The sequence below is a fragment of the Dama dama genome, chromosome 24 (genome assembly GCF_033118175.1).
Source record: "Dama dama isolate Ldn47 chromosome 24, ASM3311817v1, whole genome shotgun sequence".
Lineage (NCBI taxonomy): Eukaryota > Metazoa > Chordata > Mammalia > Artiodactyla > Cervidae > Dama > Dama dama.
The window spans coordinates 12,555,499-12,571,331 of record NC_083704.1 but is presented as its reverse complement, the minus strand read 5'-3'; the positions used below and the strand labels follow the sequence as shown (position 1 = coordinate 12,571,331).

The following is a 15,833-nucleotide window of genomic DNA, read 5'->3' as shown; positions in this document are numbered from 1 at the left end:
TATAGGTCTGCTCAAATTTTTCATTTCTTTATGACTCAGTCATAGAAGACAGTATGTTACAAAAAATTTGTTTCTTCTGGATTGCCCAATTTGTCGATGTAAAATTGTCTGCAATAATCTCTTGAGAGCATTTTTATTTCTGTGGCATCAGTTGTAATGTTTCTTTCATTACTGATTTTTCTCATTTCTGATTTTTTTCATCTCAGTCTTTTTTCTCTTTTCTTAGTCTAGCTAAGGATCTGTCAATTTTGTTGATTTAAAAAAAAAAAAAATTAAGTGTTGCTTTCCTAATGGTGAGGATCACATATCTCTATAACACAGATATAAATATACACTCCTGGGTTTTAACACTCACTGATTGAAGCTTTACCTAATACTGCAACAGAAAAGAATTCACATGGAGAAGGAGGCCATTCACCATGTTACTGAAGATTGACCAGGCAGTTTCTCTTATCAGTATATTCCATACTTCAGTATTTCTGACCTGTCTTCTAAAAATTGAAATATCTCCTACATTAAGGACTAGTGGAGGCTGTGGAACAGGTTATATAATTTGACAGTTTGGAACGGACCCTTCCAGCTGCCCTCCAAAACTCCCCTGTGTGCCAAATCTGACATTCTGCAACTAAGAAAAATACAATGGGATTACTTTGGCAATTTTATTTCACAGTTTCAAATTCAAGTTTTTTTCCTAAAAGAGTATCAAGTTGCTGTAAATCAAAATTCATAAACCTTAGAGAAGTGCCATTCACAAGATGCCTAAAATCCTGTTTGGGAGCAGAATTACCTTTTAATTTAGTTTCCATGTAAACTTGAGTTTTCCTGGATTGCACCTATTTATAGCACATCTGTGTAAAACTCCATTTTTTCCCTCCTTCCAACAGCTGATGAGGGTCACTAAGATTACTGGACACCAGGACAAACAAAGAGACAGGCTTTCACGGGGCCACAGTGTGTGTGCAAGGAAAAAGACACAGCCCTTTCTCTTGCAGAATGTTCAGTGTGGCCAGGGAGATGAAAGAAAACCCTGTAGCACAGCCCAAGGGAAGGGCCAAGAAAGTGCAATCACGACAAGAAATGCTGGGCGATTCATTCAGGAGGAGCAATAAATGAGTCTGGGTGCCCAGAGATGACTGACAGCCTCAGGAAGGCCAGGGTGGGAGTAGCTGCCCTCCAGGCAGGGGCAAGGCTGGGACTTGGAACCCACGTGCTTTAAGGATATGGGCAAAGGCCAGAGGGTTGGCAGGGAGATACACGGGGTGGCTGGGGCCACATTGTAGAACTCAAACCAGTAGGTTAGGGAGTTCAGATTTGATTCATCAGGCAGGCGTCATAGGACCAGAGGCACTTTTGGAAACAGATATTTCTGGCATCAGTGTTTCAGACTAGGCACATTCTCAACATCTCCTTTGGCAACAGCTGCAGGGGAGAGCCAGTCATGTCACTGAGCGTGGGCGAGCTATCGGGAGGATCTGTTTCATTGCCGAGACCGCCAGCAGATGGGAGGAGCGCAGCGGGGGCCCTGCTGGGCTGGCCTCCACACCACCTGGCTGCCTCTGCTTCTTGGGAACAGATCTGCGTCCCTAAGAGTAGGTTCTAAGCCAGCCATCCTGAGCCGGGTTCTTTCATGGGTACCATTAAAGTGTTTGCATCCTAGGTGATGCCATCGTCTACCGCTGCTCCTGGGAGGGTGATGGCCCTCCACGCAGAGGGTTCAGATGCCCCACCTGGCATTTTACAGTCAACCACTGGCCCCCGGGGACATCCTTTGATCAGCAGGAATACTGTACACACACCTAATCTTGGGGAGAACCTGGCACTCTGCCAAAGTATGAAAGTGAAAGCTGCTCAGTCGTGTCCGACTCTTTGCGACCCCATGGACTATACAATCCATGGAATTCTCCAGGCCAGAATACTGGAGTAGGTAGCCGGTCCTTTCTCCAGGGGATCTTCCCAACCCAGGGATCTAACCCAGGTTTCCCATATTGCAGGTGGATTCTTCACCAGCTGAACTTCCTGAACTACCAGGAAGCCACATTATCTTAGCAACAATTTAAGCCAAAGATTCAGAGGTAAGTTAGGGGAAAGGTATTATCACAGATAAATAACAAAGTACCTGCAACAGACTGAACGTCTGTGTCTCCCCCCACCAAATTCATATGCTGAAATCTAACCCCCAACATGATGGTATCTGGAGGTGGGGCCTTTGGCAGATGATTCGACCATGAGCCTGGAGTCGTCATGAATGGGGTTAGGATCCTTATGAAAGAGTCACCAGGAGGCTCCCTCTCCCCTTCAGCGAGAAGCCAGCAATCTATCAAGTAGGAAGCAGGCTCTCACCAGACACCTGCTCTGCCAGTGCCGTGGCCTTGGCGCTCCCATCTTCAGAAGTGTAAGAGAGAAATTTCTGTGGCTGCAACCTCCCTGGTGGCGCAGGGGTTAAAAATTCTCCTTGTAAAAGAATGAAACTAGAACACTTTCTAACACCATACACAAAAATAAACTCAAAATGGATTAAAGATCTAAATGTAAGACCAGAAACTATAAAACTCCTAGAGGAGAACATAGGCAAAACCCTCTCCGACATAAATCACAGCAAGATCCTCTATGACCCACCTCCCAGAATATTGGAAATGAAAGCAAAACTAAACAAATGGGACCTAATGAAACTTAAAAGCTTTTGCACTACAAAGGAAACTATAAGTAAGGTGAAAAGACAGCCCTCAGATTGGGAGAAAATAATAGCAAATGAAGAAACAGACAAAGGATTAATCTCAAAAATATACAAGCAACTCCTGCAGCTCAATTCCAGAAAAATAAATGACCCAATCAAAAAATGGGCCAAAGAACTAAACAGACATTTCTCCAAAGAAGACATACAGATGGCTAACAAACACATGAAAAGATGCTCAACATCACTCATTATCAGAGAAATGCAAATCAAAACCACAATGAGGTACCATTACACGCCAGTCAGGATGGCTGCTATCCAAAAGTCTACAAGCAATAAATGCTGGACAGGGTGTGGAGAAAAGGGAACCCTCTTACACTGTTGGTGGGAATGCAAACTAGTACAGCCACTATGGAAAACAGTGTGGAGATTTCTTAAAAAACTGGAAATAGAACTGCCATATGACCCAGCAATCCCACTTCTGGGCATACACACTGAGGAAATCAGATCTGAAAGAGACACGTGCACCCCAATGTTCATCGCAGCACTGTTTATAATAGCCAGGACATGGAAACAACCTAGATGCCCATCAGCAGATGAATGGATAAGGAAGCTGTGGTACATATACACCATGGAATATTACTTAGCCGTTAAAAAGAATTCATTTGAATCAGTCCTAATGAGATGGATGAAACTGGAGCCCATTATACAGAGTGAAGTAAGCCAGAAAGATAAAGAACATTACAGCATACTAACACATATATATGGAATTTAGAAAGATGCTAACGATAACCCTATATGCAAAATAGAAAAAGAGATACAGAAATACAGAACAGACTTTTGGACTCTGTGGGAGAAGGTGAGGGTAGGATGTTTCAAAAGAACAGCATGTATACTATCTATGGTAAAACAGATCACCAGCCCAGGTGGGATGCATGAGACAAGTGCTCGGGCCTGGTGCACTGGGAAGACCCAGAGGAATCGGGTGGAGAGGGAGGTGGGAGCGGGGATCGGGATGGGGAATACGTGTAAATCTATGGCTGATTCATATCAATGTATGACAAAACCCACTGAAATGTTGTGAAGTAATTAGCCTCCAACTAATAAAAAAATTAAAAAAATAAAAAAATAAAATAAAATATGAAAAAAAAAAAATTCTCCTTGTAATGCAGAGGGCGGAAGTTCGATGCCCAGTCCGGGAAGATTTCACATGCCATGCAGCAAGTGAGCCACATGCTCTGGAGCCCACGTGTGGCAATGACTTAGCCTGAGCGCCACAATTAAAAGAATAAAAAAGATCATACATGGTGCAGCGAAGATCCCACATACCATAACTAAGACCCAACACAGTCAAATAAATACATAAAACAGTCAAAATTTTTTCTGTGGCTTATCAGCCCCCTAGCCTATGTTATTTTGTTACAGTAGCTGAGCAGACTGAGAGAGTACCTTTTCACTAAGAATCAGAATCAGAAATGCTGCAGAGGGGAAATCTCGCAGGAATTTTAAGTATAAAATATAAAAATCACCCCTGTTTAAAAAAAAAAAAAAAAAAACCCCACCTGGGTAGCTCCAGGCCTCACCCTCAGATCCTCGAGTTTGCTCTCAGAGGTTGGGGATCTTTTTGGTTGGAAAACTTGATAAGCCCAGGTTCATGGAAACAACACTGGTTAATTTGGACAGGTACTGTCACATCTTCCTTCCACTAAATGTTGGAAGACAAATCCCCTCCTTCCCCGGGGAGAAACTTGTCGTCCAAGAAACTTGTTATCTTGTTTCCCTAAAGAGGAGGCACCATGGAGGTGTTTTTCGAGGCAGTCAATAACAATGCATCTCTATTTCTGGAACTTTTCCTCCTAGCTGAGTTACACCAGGAAGCCCTAGGTCTATTTCACTATTTCAATAGACAGGTGATGAAACCGGTGCTCCTGTGGGGAGAGAGCCAATTATCCGAGATGGTGTGTTCAGACTCTCTCACCCCACGTAGTGTAAAGGAGGACTATTAACACTGAGATCACGTATAGCGCTGTGCATGTGCATCACGAGCTACCGGCTTGGTCACGGACTACTCTGTGTGGTACGCCCGTCTGAGCTTCACCAGGAAAGCCCTGGCACTGCGGCTACACTGGAGCGATATCACGGTTATGTCATATGAGGCTATGTTGTGACTACATTACGGTTATGCAGTGATGGTTATGCTGCTAGGGCTGCTGCGTCAGCCAGGAGAGACTCCGTGTCATGGCTACTGTGCCAGCGAGGGGAGAATAAACGTGTTCACAATTACTACGGCTCCCCGAGTCTCCTTCTCAGCTCCCATTAAAACTGGAGTGAGATGCTGCTGCCAGCCGAGCTGAAACCATAAACAGGTCACCAAGCTCCTGCCTGGGCATGATGATGTGAGAGACCCCCAACCTCCTTTTCCCTTAGACGAGCTTAACAGTGATAATTCCCTAAATGAGAAAAAGAGGTCCAACCTTCACTCTTGCAGAGAGGCCTAGTAAAGCTTCACGTAAGAAGAGGACAAACAGGTCAATAAACCCGAGATGATTACCCTAAATTGGCAGCATGCCCACTGGAGACAGAACATTTCAGCAAACAGGCATTTATAATCTTTATAACAAGTTCATGTTCTCTCTTTGGAAAGGAGAGGCCCAGAGAGTATTTTTCACAGGGGATAACTTGAGGGCATGTGTGGATGGAAGCAGGTTAGTGAACCCAGGAGATACAGCTCCTAGACTTGAGAAATGTGTCCATGTTATAAGCAAACAGCATTGAGCCCAGGCCTCAGACACCACACTTGACCATTCCTAAGTAGATGACCCAATAGGTGGTATTGCGAACCACCAGTAAAAAAAGAAGTTGGATCACTGTGAACAGATGGAAAAGGAAGGTCAGTCCTCATGGAGAAATAAAGCTCAGCCAACTCAGCCAAACATAAGGCTGGTGTACAAGCCCAGGTTCACCAGAAATGCCCCAAATCCACCTGGCCCGTTTCAAAGCCATTCAGTGCTGTGTGTGCGAGTGGGCTTAGTCGCTCGGTCGTGTCTGACTCTTTGTGACCCCAATGACTGTAGCCAGCCAGGCTCCTCTGTCCATCAGAATTTCCAGGCAAAATTTGCCATTCCCGTCTCCAGGGCATCTTTCCCACTCAGGGAACAAACCCAGGTCTCCTGCATTGCAGGTGGATTCCTCACCACCTGGGCCACCAGAGAAGCCCACTGCTGAGTTCACCCAAAGATGCCGGCAACTGAAAGAACCAATCGGCCTTGGGTGGGGCCTGCATCATTTTACAGGGGAAAATAAAAAGAAACAGCCAGCATTCCCAGAGTTCGTACTGTGGGCCAAGGGATTTCTAAGTATCACCAGGACTCAATTTCCAAGTACCACGGACCAGGCCTCTTCCTGGGACCCCCATGGGAAGGGAATTCCATCACTGAGCACTGTAGTTCACCAAGTTTTTTTGTGAAGGGCCAGAGTGTAAATATCTCAGGCTTTTGCAGGACAGACAGTTGCAGTAACCCGTCTCTGTGGCTGAGACCTGGGAGCAGCCTGTATCTAAACAAAGGGGTGTGGCCGTTTGGACGAATGTTCCTGAAAACTGGCACCAGGACAGGCTGGACCCCCTGACCGTGGTTTGCCTACTCCTGATCTAGCAAATTACAGCCACCATTTCCCTGCTCTTCAAAAGTAGTTCGGGATACTAAGGTCAGGCTCCCCTACCTGGGAGTTCTCCACCAGGATGCTCCCCTGAAGACGTCAGGGCAGGACGTGTCTCTCCCTCTGCTTCCCAGGAGGGAGGTCTGTGGAGTCAGTCCACACGCACACACTCGCGCACACATACTCGCACACTTTCACCAGCTGTGTGTTCCTCCCCCTCTCCCCAAGTGCAGTGCTAAGTCGCCTCAGTCGTGTCCGGTTCTTTGCGACCCCATGGACTGTAGCCCACCAGGCTCCTCTGTCCATGGGATTCTCCAGGCAAGAATACTGGAGTGGGTTGCCATGCCTTCCTCCCTGGGGATCTTCCCAACCCAGGGATCAAACCCATGTCTCCTGCATTGCAAGTGGATTCTTTGTGGCTGAGCCAATGGGGAAGCACCCCCCTTCTCCCCATACAGTTTTCAATTTGCAGCAGATTGTCAAGTGAACAAGCTGGTACATGACCCAAGTCTCACTTAGGTTCCCGATGCCATTTAAATAGCACCACATTTCTCAGGGAAGCATGCTGATACAGCTTTTTCACCAGCAGGAAAATACACCTCTGACCTGGGTGTTCTTTTATTTTTTTATTTTTTGGTCACAAAACCACTTGGCTTGCAGGATCTTGGTTCCGCAACCAGGGATGGAACCTGGGTCCCCTGAAGTGGAAACTTCGGAGTCTTAACCACTGGATTACCAAGGAATTCCCGTGGGTTCTTTTCTTTTCTTTTTTAAATATTTACTTATTTATTTGGCTGCGCCAGGTCTTATGACATGTGGGATCTTGGTTCCCTGACCAGAGACTGAACCCGAGCCCCCTGCATTGGGAGTCTTAGCTACTGGATCACCAGGGAAGTCCTACAGGTGTTGTTTTTAAACTCTTTCCCTTTCTTGGGTCAGATAAATAAAAGGGGCAGTCTTTTTCATACCAGCACTGATTTCTGAAGACCAAAACAATTGCCAACACAGGAAAACTCCAGAAAAGCAAAGTCACTGACTGTCACCCAACAAGTACAAGGATACTTTAAGAACAAGTTTTGGGGTGGTGGTAGAGAGAGAAAAAAAGAAGTCATTAGCTGCTAAAGGAACCACTGTCCTAACCTCAAATGAAGAGTGGGAAGTAAAATAAGACCACGGGGTCAAATAAAGTCACTTCTGTTTCCCAGTGATCTGGGAGGGAGAGAAACAAGACTGGCATGGAGTTTCAGAGAGGAAAGGAAACCACATCTCCTTCCTCCCTCATCTCACCTAACACGCCCCAACCCCGGGGCTGCACCACACCCCGAATCCAAGACAAAAACTGAAACAGACTCCGAGGAAGAGACTCGGGTACATTTCAAGGCACTGTAAGTAAATCCAATGCCTTTAAAATATACCTTTATTTCTTTCTTTCTTTTTGGCTGTGCTGGGCCTTTGCTGCTGCACAGGCTTTTCTCCAGCTGTGGAGGGAGGGGATACTCTCTAGCCGCAGTGCAGGGGCTTCTCACTGCAGGGGCCTCTCTTGTTGCAGAGCACAGGCTCAGCTGGTCCTCAGCACGTGGGATCTTCCCAGATGCAGGATCAAACCCGTGTTTCCTGCATTGCCAGGTGGATTCTTTATCACTGAGCCACCAGGGAAGTGTCAATGGTATTTAATAATAGCTTTACTGAGATATAATTTATTTTTTTAATATTTATTTATTTGGTCGTACTGGGTCTTAGTTGCAGCATACTGGATCTTCAGCTGTCCCAATAAGAACTCTTAGCTGCGGCATGTAGGATCTAGTTTCCTGACCAGGAATCAAATCTAGACCCCTGCATTGGGAGTACAGAATCTTAGCCATGGGACCACCAGGGAAGTCCCTATTGAGATATAATTTACAAACTATACAACCTACCCATTTAAAGCATACACTGCAATGCATTTTAATGTATTCACAGAACTGTACAAGTGTCACCATGATTCTGGGATATTTTTATCACCCTAAAGAAACTCCTTCCCCACTAGCAGTCTCTGCCCCTTTCTTGCCACCATCACCACCTTGAGCCCTGAGCCACCAGTGACCTACTGTCTCTGCAGATGTGGACATTTCATATAAACAGAATTATGCAATACGCAGCCCTTGCACCTGGCTTCCGCGTTGTAGCGTGTGTCAGTAGCATGATTCTTTTCCAACAGCTGAATAACATTCCATTGTACGTCTCACTGCATGTCACTTGTCCATTTATCAGCTGATGGACATTTCGGTTCTTTCCGCTTTTTAGCTTTTATTATTTATGTCCAAGTGTTTGTGTGGGCATATATTTTCATTTCTCTGAACTCGAATTCCATTTCAGATGCACAAGGAACCTGATTAAGGACTGGAGGCAGCGGCATTGAGGCCAGTTTAGGTTTTCGACAACAGACTCACAGCTCTCCAGTGAGAAGCCTAAGTTTCTCGTGGAGCTCCCTCTCTGACACAGCTGCTCAGCGCAGAATGCCTGCAAGAGGAAGTCTACAGGGGCCTTGACTTTCAAGTTCACTCTGCACATTACCGATTGCAACTCCCAAAGCCTTTTATGTCAAGCGTCCTGATGTGAGCTGACCTATTTCGCATTGTGGGTTGTTTTTTCTGAGGGTGGTTTTGACAGCTCTGCCATGCCTGCCTTCTCAGCAGAGCTAGTCTACACAAATATCTGAGTATTTTGTTGCCTCTTACCCTTCTTAGCTCATCAGAGTGAGTGTTAAATGGAAGAGTGGAACCACCGATTAAGGCAACAGCATCATTAACTATATGTTCACAGGACCAAAGTGAGCAGACTGTCCAGCTGAGAACAAACTTCATATGTAGGAAATGCTGGAAGTAGCTCTCTGGGGAGCATCTAAAAAGCAAGGTGCAGTGATGAATGAAGTGGTGAAACCTCTTAAAGTACAGACTGAGAATTAACATTTCGAGAAAAGAAACCCATGGTCAAATTTCAAGTGGGACAGTGTTGTGACTGGAGAAGGGGTTGAGGAGTTGACAATTTTTTAAAAATATAATTATTGCCAAAAATATTAAAAGATAATTCCTATCTTTTAGAGCTACTTACTAAAATATTTACAGGTGAAATGACATTTCCTTCTAAATCTTCCTGGAGGCAGAATGGGTAGGAATATAGAAGAAGCATAAATTAACAATGACTGAAGCTGGGCAGCAGGTAGATGGGAGTATATTATACTCAGTTTGGAATTTCTCATAATTAAAATTAAAATAAAGCCATACATTCCCGAGACCTAAACCTAGAAAGAAATTCCCAGGGTCTCAGCCCCGTTATGGTGACAGTCCGCTGTCACCTTTATGAAAAGAGGAAAGTTGGGCTGGAAATTCCTTCTAATTTTTTTTAAAAAAATTTAAATATTTACTTATTTATATTTGGCTGCACTGGGTCTTGGTTATGGCATGTGAGATCTAGTTCCCAACCAAGGATTGAATCCAGGCCCCCTGCATTGGGAGCTCAGAGTCTTAGCCACTGAACCACCAGGGAATTCCCGCCTCCTGATTATTTTACTTTGTCAAACAGGCAATACGCTGACATAGCTGGAAGTGGAGAAGTACAGAGTCAGACGGTGAGGCGCCTCCTGGTCACCAGATCCCTCTTGGGTTTCTCTTGCCACAGTGGATCCCTCCTGCCCTCCTTCCGCCCAGAGGCAAACGCTGCTATTAGTTTCTCCTGCATCTTTCCCAAATTATACTTAACTCTCCCCCTCCTCCTCCCCTTGCTGTCCTGACAATACGTTTCAGAGATCTTTTCCAAGAACTTAGAAAGCATCTTGTGTGTGTATGTGTGCTAGGTCGCTTCAGTCGTCTCCAACTCTGCAACTCTATGGACTGTAGCCCTCCAGGCTCTTCTGTCCATGGGATTCTCCAGGCAAGAACATTGAAGTAGGTTGTCATGCCCTTCTCCTGGGGATTTTCCCAATTCAAGGATCAAACCCATGTCTCTTAAATCTCCTTCATTGGCAGGCAGGTTATTTACCACTAGTGCCACCTGGGAATCCCAGGAAGCATCCTTAGTTAGTTAATTAGTTAGTTTAGTCGCTCAGTCGTGTCTGACTCTTTGCAACCCCATGGACCGCAGCACGCCAGGCCTCCCTGTCCATCACCAACTCCCAGAATTTACTCAAACTCATGTCCATTGAGTTGGTGATGCCATCCAACCATCTCATCCTCTTTTGTCCCCTTCTCCTCCCGCCTTCAATCTTTCCCAGCATCAGGGTCTTTTCCAATGCGTCAGTTCTTCACATCAGGTGGCCAAAGTATTGGAGTTTCAGCTTCAGCATCGGTCATTCCAATGAACACCCAGGACTGATATCCTTTAGGATGGACTGGTTGGATCTCCTTGCAGTCCAAGGGACTCTCAAGAGTCTTCTCTAACACCACAGTTCAAAAGCATCAATACTTCACCACTCAGCTTTCTTTATAGTCCAACTCTCACATCCATCGGAGAAGGCAATGGCAACCCATTCCAGTGTTCTTGCCTGGCAAATCCCATGGACAGAGGAGCCTAATGGGCTGCAGTCTATGGGGTCGCGAAGAGTCGGGCATGACTGAGTGACTTCACTTTCAGTTTTCACTTTCCTGCATTGGAGAAGGAAATGGCACCCGACTCCAGTGTTCTTGCCTGGAGAAACCCAGGGACGGGGGAGCCTGGTGGGCTGCCGTCTCTGGGGTCGCACAGAGTTGGACACAACTCAAGCGACTTAGCAGCAGCAGCAGCAGCACATCCATACACGACTACTGGAGAAACCATAGCTTTGACTAGATGGACCTTTGTTGGCGAAGTAATGTCTCTGCTTTTTAATATGCTGTCTAGGTTGGTCATAACTTTCCTTCCAAGGAGTAAGCATCTTTTAATTTCTGCAGTTACTATCTGCAGTGATTTTGGAGCCCCCAAAAAATAAAGTCAGCCACTGTTTCCACTGTTCCCCCATCTATTTGCCATGAAGTGATGGGACCAGATGCCATGATCTTAGTTTTCTGAATGCTGAGCTTTAAGCCAACTTTTTCACTCTCCTCTTTCATTTTCATCAAGAGGCTCTTTAGTTCTTCTTCACTTTCTGCCATCAGGGTTGTGTCATCTGCATACCTGAGGTTATTGATATTTCTCCCGGCAATCGTGATTCCAGCTTGTGTTTCATCCAGCTCAGCATTTCTCATGATGTACTCTGCATATAAGTTAAATAAGCTGGGTGACAATATACAGCCTTGACGTACTCCCTTCCCTATTTGGAACCAGTCTGTTGTTCCATGTCCGGTTCTAACTGTTGCTTCCTGACCTCCATACAGGTTTCTCAAGAGGCAGGTCAGGTGGTCTGGTATTCCCATCTCTTTCAGAATTTTCCACAGTTTATTCTGATCCACACAGTCAAAGGCTTTGGCATAGTCAATAAAGCAGAAATAGATGTTTTTCTGGAACTCTCTTGCTTTTTCAATGATCCAACGCAAAGCATCCTATTTCTCATTAAACTGCTACATAATGTTCCCAAGTATAGAGTCTCTGCGAGTTGCTTCTGGTTTCCTGCTCTGCCAACAGTGCTGCAGGGAATCACCTTGTACAAATATCACTTTGTACACAATCAGGCTCGCTGTAGGGTAAATTTATATAGCAGTGTAACTCCTAAGTCAGAGTACCTGTGTCTGTCCTTACAAAGAACAGCTGTTCAACTGCCCTTCATAAAGGTTAGACTTCTGCTCACTTTTATTTACTTTTTCACTGGCAATAAGTGAGTTTCAAAATAAAATCCAGACAACATTAGGAGTATCTCTTGCCTCCTACCCTTTAACAGTAAGTCTTTCCTCCAACATGAACACTTATTTTCCTGCTAAATGTAATTTTAAGTGCGATGGACCAAGTCAGATGTGAAGAGTTGACTTTAGAGAAGTAATCACGGTTGACTACACTTACTGTTTAATCTATGTTTTAAGACTTACATAAAAAATAAGCTAACATTTACTGAGCAGCCCCTAAGGGCCAGGCAGGGCTGCAAGCCCCTTCCCTGGATCCACACGCTTAGACCTGTCACAATTCTGAGGTCAATTCTACCACCAATCTCAGTTCAGATGAAGAGAGATGCCCAAACCGAGTGACTGTCCCAGGACACACGGCTGGAGAGTGACAGACCGATGTCAGGGGTCCCCCCCTTCCCCCTCCACCGTCCTGAGAGTTGGAAAAACTTACAAATTCAGATCCCAAGCCACTTCCCAATATCCAGGCCTCTAACAGTAACATGTAAGTCTGTGGTTCTGTTTTCAAACACCGTCTTGTCCTGCATTTTTAGGAATAAATTATACACAAAAGTATTTTCTTATCAGAGCAAAATATCTACCACATTGGCAAACAGACTTTCAGATTGGGTTCACAATTGGTCAGATTTCAGCTGAGGGTAGAGTTCTGAAATATTAATAAATGGAAGATGTTTCACATAAAAAAAGGAGAGAGACTTCCCTGATAGTCCAGTGGTTCAGACTCTGCCTTTCAATGCAGGGGGTGCAGGTTCGCTCCCTGGTTGGGAAGCTAAGATCCCATATGCCTCACGGCTGAAAAACCAAAATATAAAATGGAGCACTAGTGTAACAAATTCAATAAAGACCTTAAAAATGGTCCACATCAAAAAAGAATTTTTTTTTAAACCCATAGCAATCCATATATTCTATGATGTAGGAAAAAAAAAAAAAAAAATGAACTTAGCACTGAGGAGGTCTCTCACCATGTAAGCAACTGGTTTCTAAAAACTGAACTGAAAAACTCAGCCTTCAACTCAAGTGATTCAGTTCTTCACATCTCATCCCCCTCAAATACATTTTGAGTCCCCACAAAAGATGCTGCTGTCCAAGAAAACTACTCCCAAATTCGAAAAGCAGGCGCTTTTTTTATTCAGCTTCATTTCATATTCACAGAGCTTCAAGCTCACAAATGACTCGACACCTCTGTAAGACCCTACACGTTTGGCCACAAACTCTCTTACAGAGAAGTTCACATTCTTGTCCTGCCTTTTGTCAACTGGCTCCTAAGTTCCTCTGAGAAGCTGTCCATCTGTCAGGGCTCGAGACCACCCTTGAAAACACTAGGCATGTAAATCCATGGCTGATTCATGTCAATGTATGGCAAAAACCACTACAATTCTGTAAAGTAATTAGCCTCCAACTAATAAAAATAAATGAAAACAACAACAACAAGAACAGCACTAGGCATCCAGAAGGGTCTGAGTTCATCTCCAGGGATATTTTGAAAAAGACAATGGCCTCAACCTCATCCAATTGGCTCCACCAGGAGATGGATCCCAGGAAGTCAAAAAGGTGGAATGAGAGGAGTTATTGAGTACAATTTTAGACTTCAGTGAATTTCCTTTTGGAACTTCCCAGAGGATGTCTAGTTATTTCAAGGAATGTCAAGAGCGTCTCAAAAGAGAGCTAATTTAAGACCTCCCCAGGTGTCCAGCAGTTAAGACACCATGCTTCCAACTGCAGGGGCTGTGGGTTCAATCCCTGGTCAGGGAACTAAGATCCTGCACGCTACGCAGCCAAAAAAAAAAAAAAAGGTAATAAAGTAAACTTTTTAAAAAAAAAGAACTAATTCATTTAAAAAAAAGGGGAGCTGGGGGAAAGGCATTTGGTTTTCTTAAAAGGAATAACATAGGTTGTCAACCCCAGATAATGTAGGAATTAGTGTCTAACACCACAAGTCACCAAAAACTATGCCACCAGCTCCCTAAGTCACATTTTTCAAAGTATGTTCTGAGACAGTCCAAAAAACAGGGTTCACAGTCCAATTAGTCTGGGAAGGGCTGGACTTAGTCTTAGAAATGTAGCCCATTACGGCCTCAGAAGGGCCTCCCAGGAAGCCTGGCCTTTTCCAAGCTGACTCAGCATGGACCCTCTTCCATGTCCAAGGTAACACTGCAGGGATCCCAATGTGATCTTCTTGGTCCCTCTTTTCTGACACTCTCTTCATCCTGCCTGTGCCTGGTCAGTGTCCACATCTCTTCTTCCTTTAACTGTAAAGTTTTGAAAACAGCGAAGGCGGCTTAGCTCCATTTGTTTCCCCATTTACTTTACCCACCGAATGGATGACCAAAGGCCCACCAAGGTGCTCCAGAGTCGGCGAGTAGGAATATAGAAACGGATGGATGTGACGGGAAGTTCCCCCACTTACTCAAGTATCAAGCTCACTAGAACTCACAATTCAACATCTCTGCAAGAGGCTGTCAATGTCTCCATCAGTGATGCCTCCATCAAACCCACAGGCCCACTCTAGAAAACTCTCCCTCCTTACCAATGATGGAAAGAAAGAAAAAAAATATATTAAGAAAAAAGTTTTCACAGGGACCTCCCTGGTGGTCCAGTGGCTAAGACGCAGCACTCCCATTGTGGGGGGCCCAACTTGAACTAGATCCCTCAAGCCACAACTAAGACCCGGCACAGCCAAATAAATACTTTTTTAAAAAATAAAAAATAAATTAAAAAATAAAAATAAAAAATAAAAAATTCCTGTCTTACTCTTCTTACTCATACTCCCTGAGTGGAACTCTGCCTTCAAGTCAGGGTATTTTCTAAATGGTTAGTCCAGAGGCCCAGAGGCACTGTTCAAAGCCTGTGCCCAGAGCTGATAATAAAGGATGAGCAGATAATCCCAGCAGTGAAATTCTCAGCTTCCCATGAGGAAACCCCCACACAATAGCAGTGTGACTGCTCTCTTGCGTTGCAGGAAAATGCCCCTAGAACAAAGCAGTCAAGGGCTTGTAAGTCCAACCTAGTTTCACTGAACTCCTGTCTTCCATGAGCACCCCTTGCAGTCAGGGACGAAGCTCCTAATTAAGATGTCATTTACTGAATGGGACATCTCTAAAGCACCTCCAGATGATGAGAGGATTCGAGGATCAGATGTACTTTCCATTAGAGCAAAAGTATGCTGGACTGTAAATTCAAGCTACTGCCTTGCAGTGCAGGCAAAGTTCCTCTGCTCTACCCCCCACAATGGAATTCTGATGGGATCTTCCAACAACCTTCCCTCAAAGATGTACCCATGTGACTTCTTTTTCTTTTGGCCACACCTTGCAGCATGCAGAATCTTAGTTCCCTGATCAGGGATCAAGCCTGTGCCCCCTGCAATGGAAGCACAGAGTTCTAACCACAGGACTGCCAGGAAGTTCTCCGATGTGGCTTGTTAAAATCCATGCAGTAGTTTTGTGATATCTGAATTGTTGAGAAAAAAAAAAAAAAAACAAAACTCAAAAAAATTTTAAAGATCACGCATACCTTCACTGCTCCTTCCCCCACATGTAACTTACATGCAAACATTAGAAAGCAGTGAATTTCCTACTCTGCTTTTGTTTAGTCCTATTTTAAAATGTCCTTTGTTTGCTACCTCTCTTCTAAAGATCAAGCCAGGAAAAGAAAGACTAGATGTGAGAATCCCAGACGATCCTGTAAGATGCAGAGCCAACCCAGCACTGTCAAGGGTTGCA

At 44.7% G+C, this 15,833-nt stretch overlaps 1 protein-coding gene and 1 long non-coding RNA gene across 3 annotated transcripts in view; one reads left to right on the top strand and one right to left on the bottom strand.

Moving 5' to 3' along the window:
- CMTM8 (CKLF like MARVEL transmembrane domain containing 8) overlaps positions 1–15,833 on the bottom strand; it is a 151,161-nt gene that overhangs the window by 26,891 nt on the left and 108,437 nt on the right. The gene's annotated exons all lie outside the window — the stretch shown is intronic.
- Positions 7,584–11,803, top strand: LOC133046148 (uncharacterized). Its single transcript, XR_009690431.1, has 3 exons — positions 7,584–7,713; positions 8,684–8,922; positions 9,890–11,803. It is a non-coding gene; the product is annotated as an uncharacterized LOC133046148 (long non-coding RNA).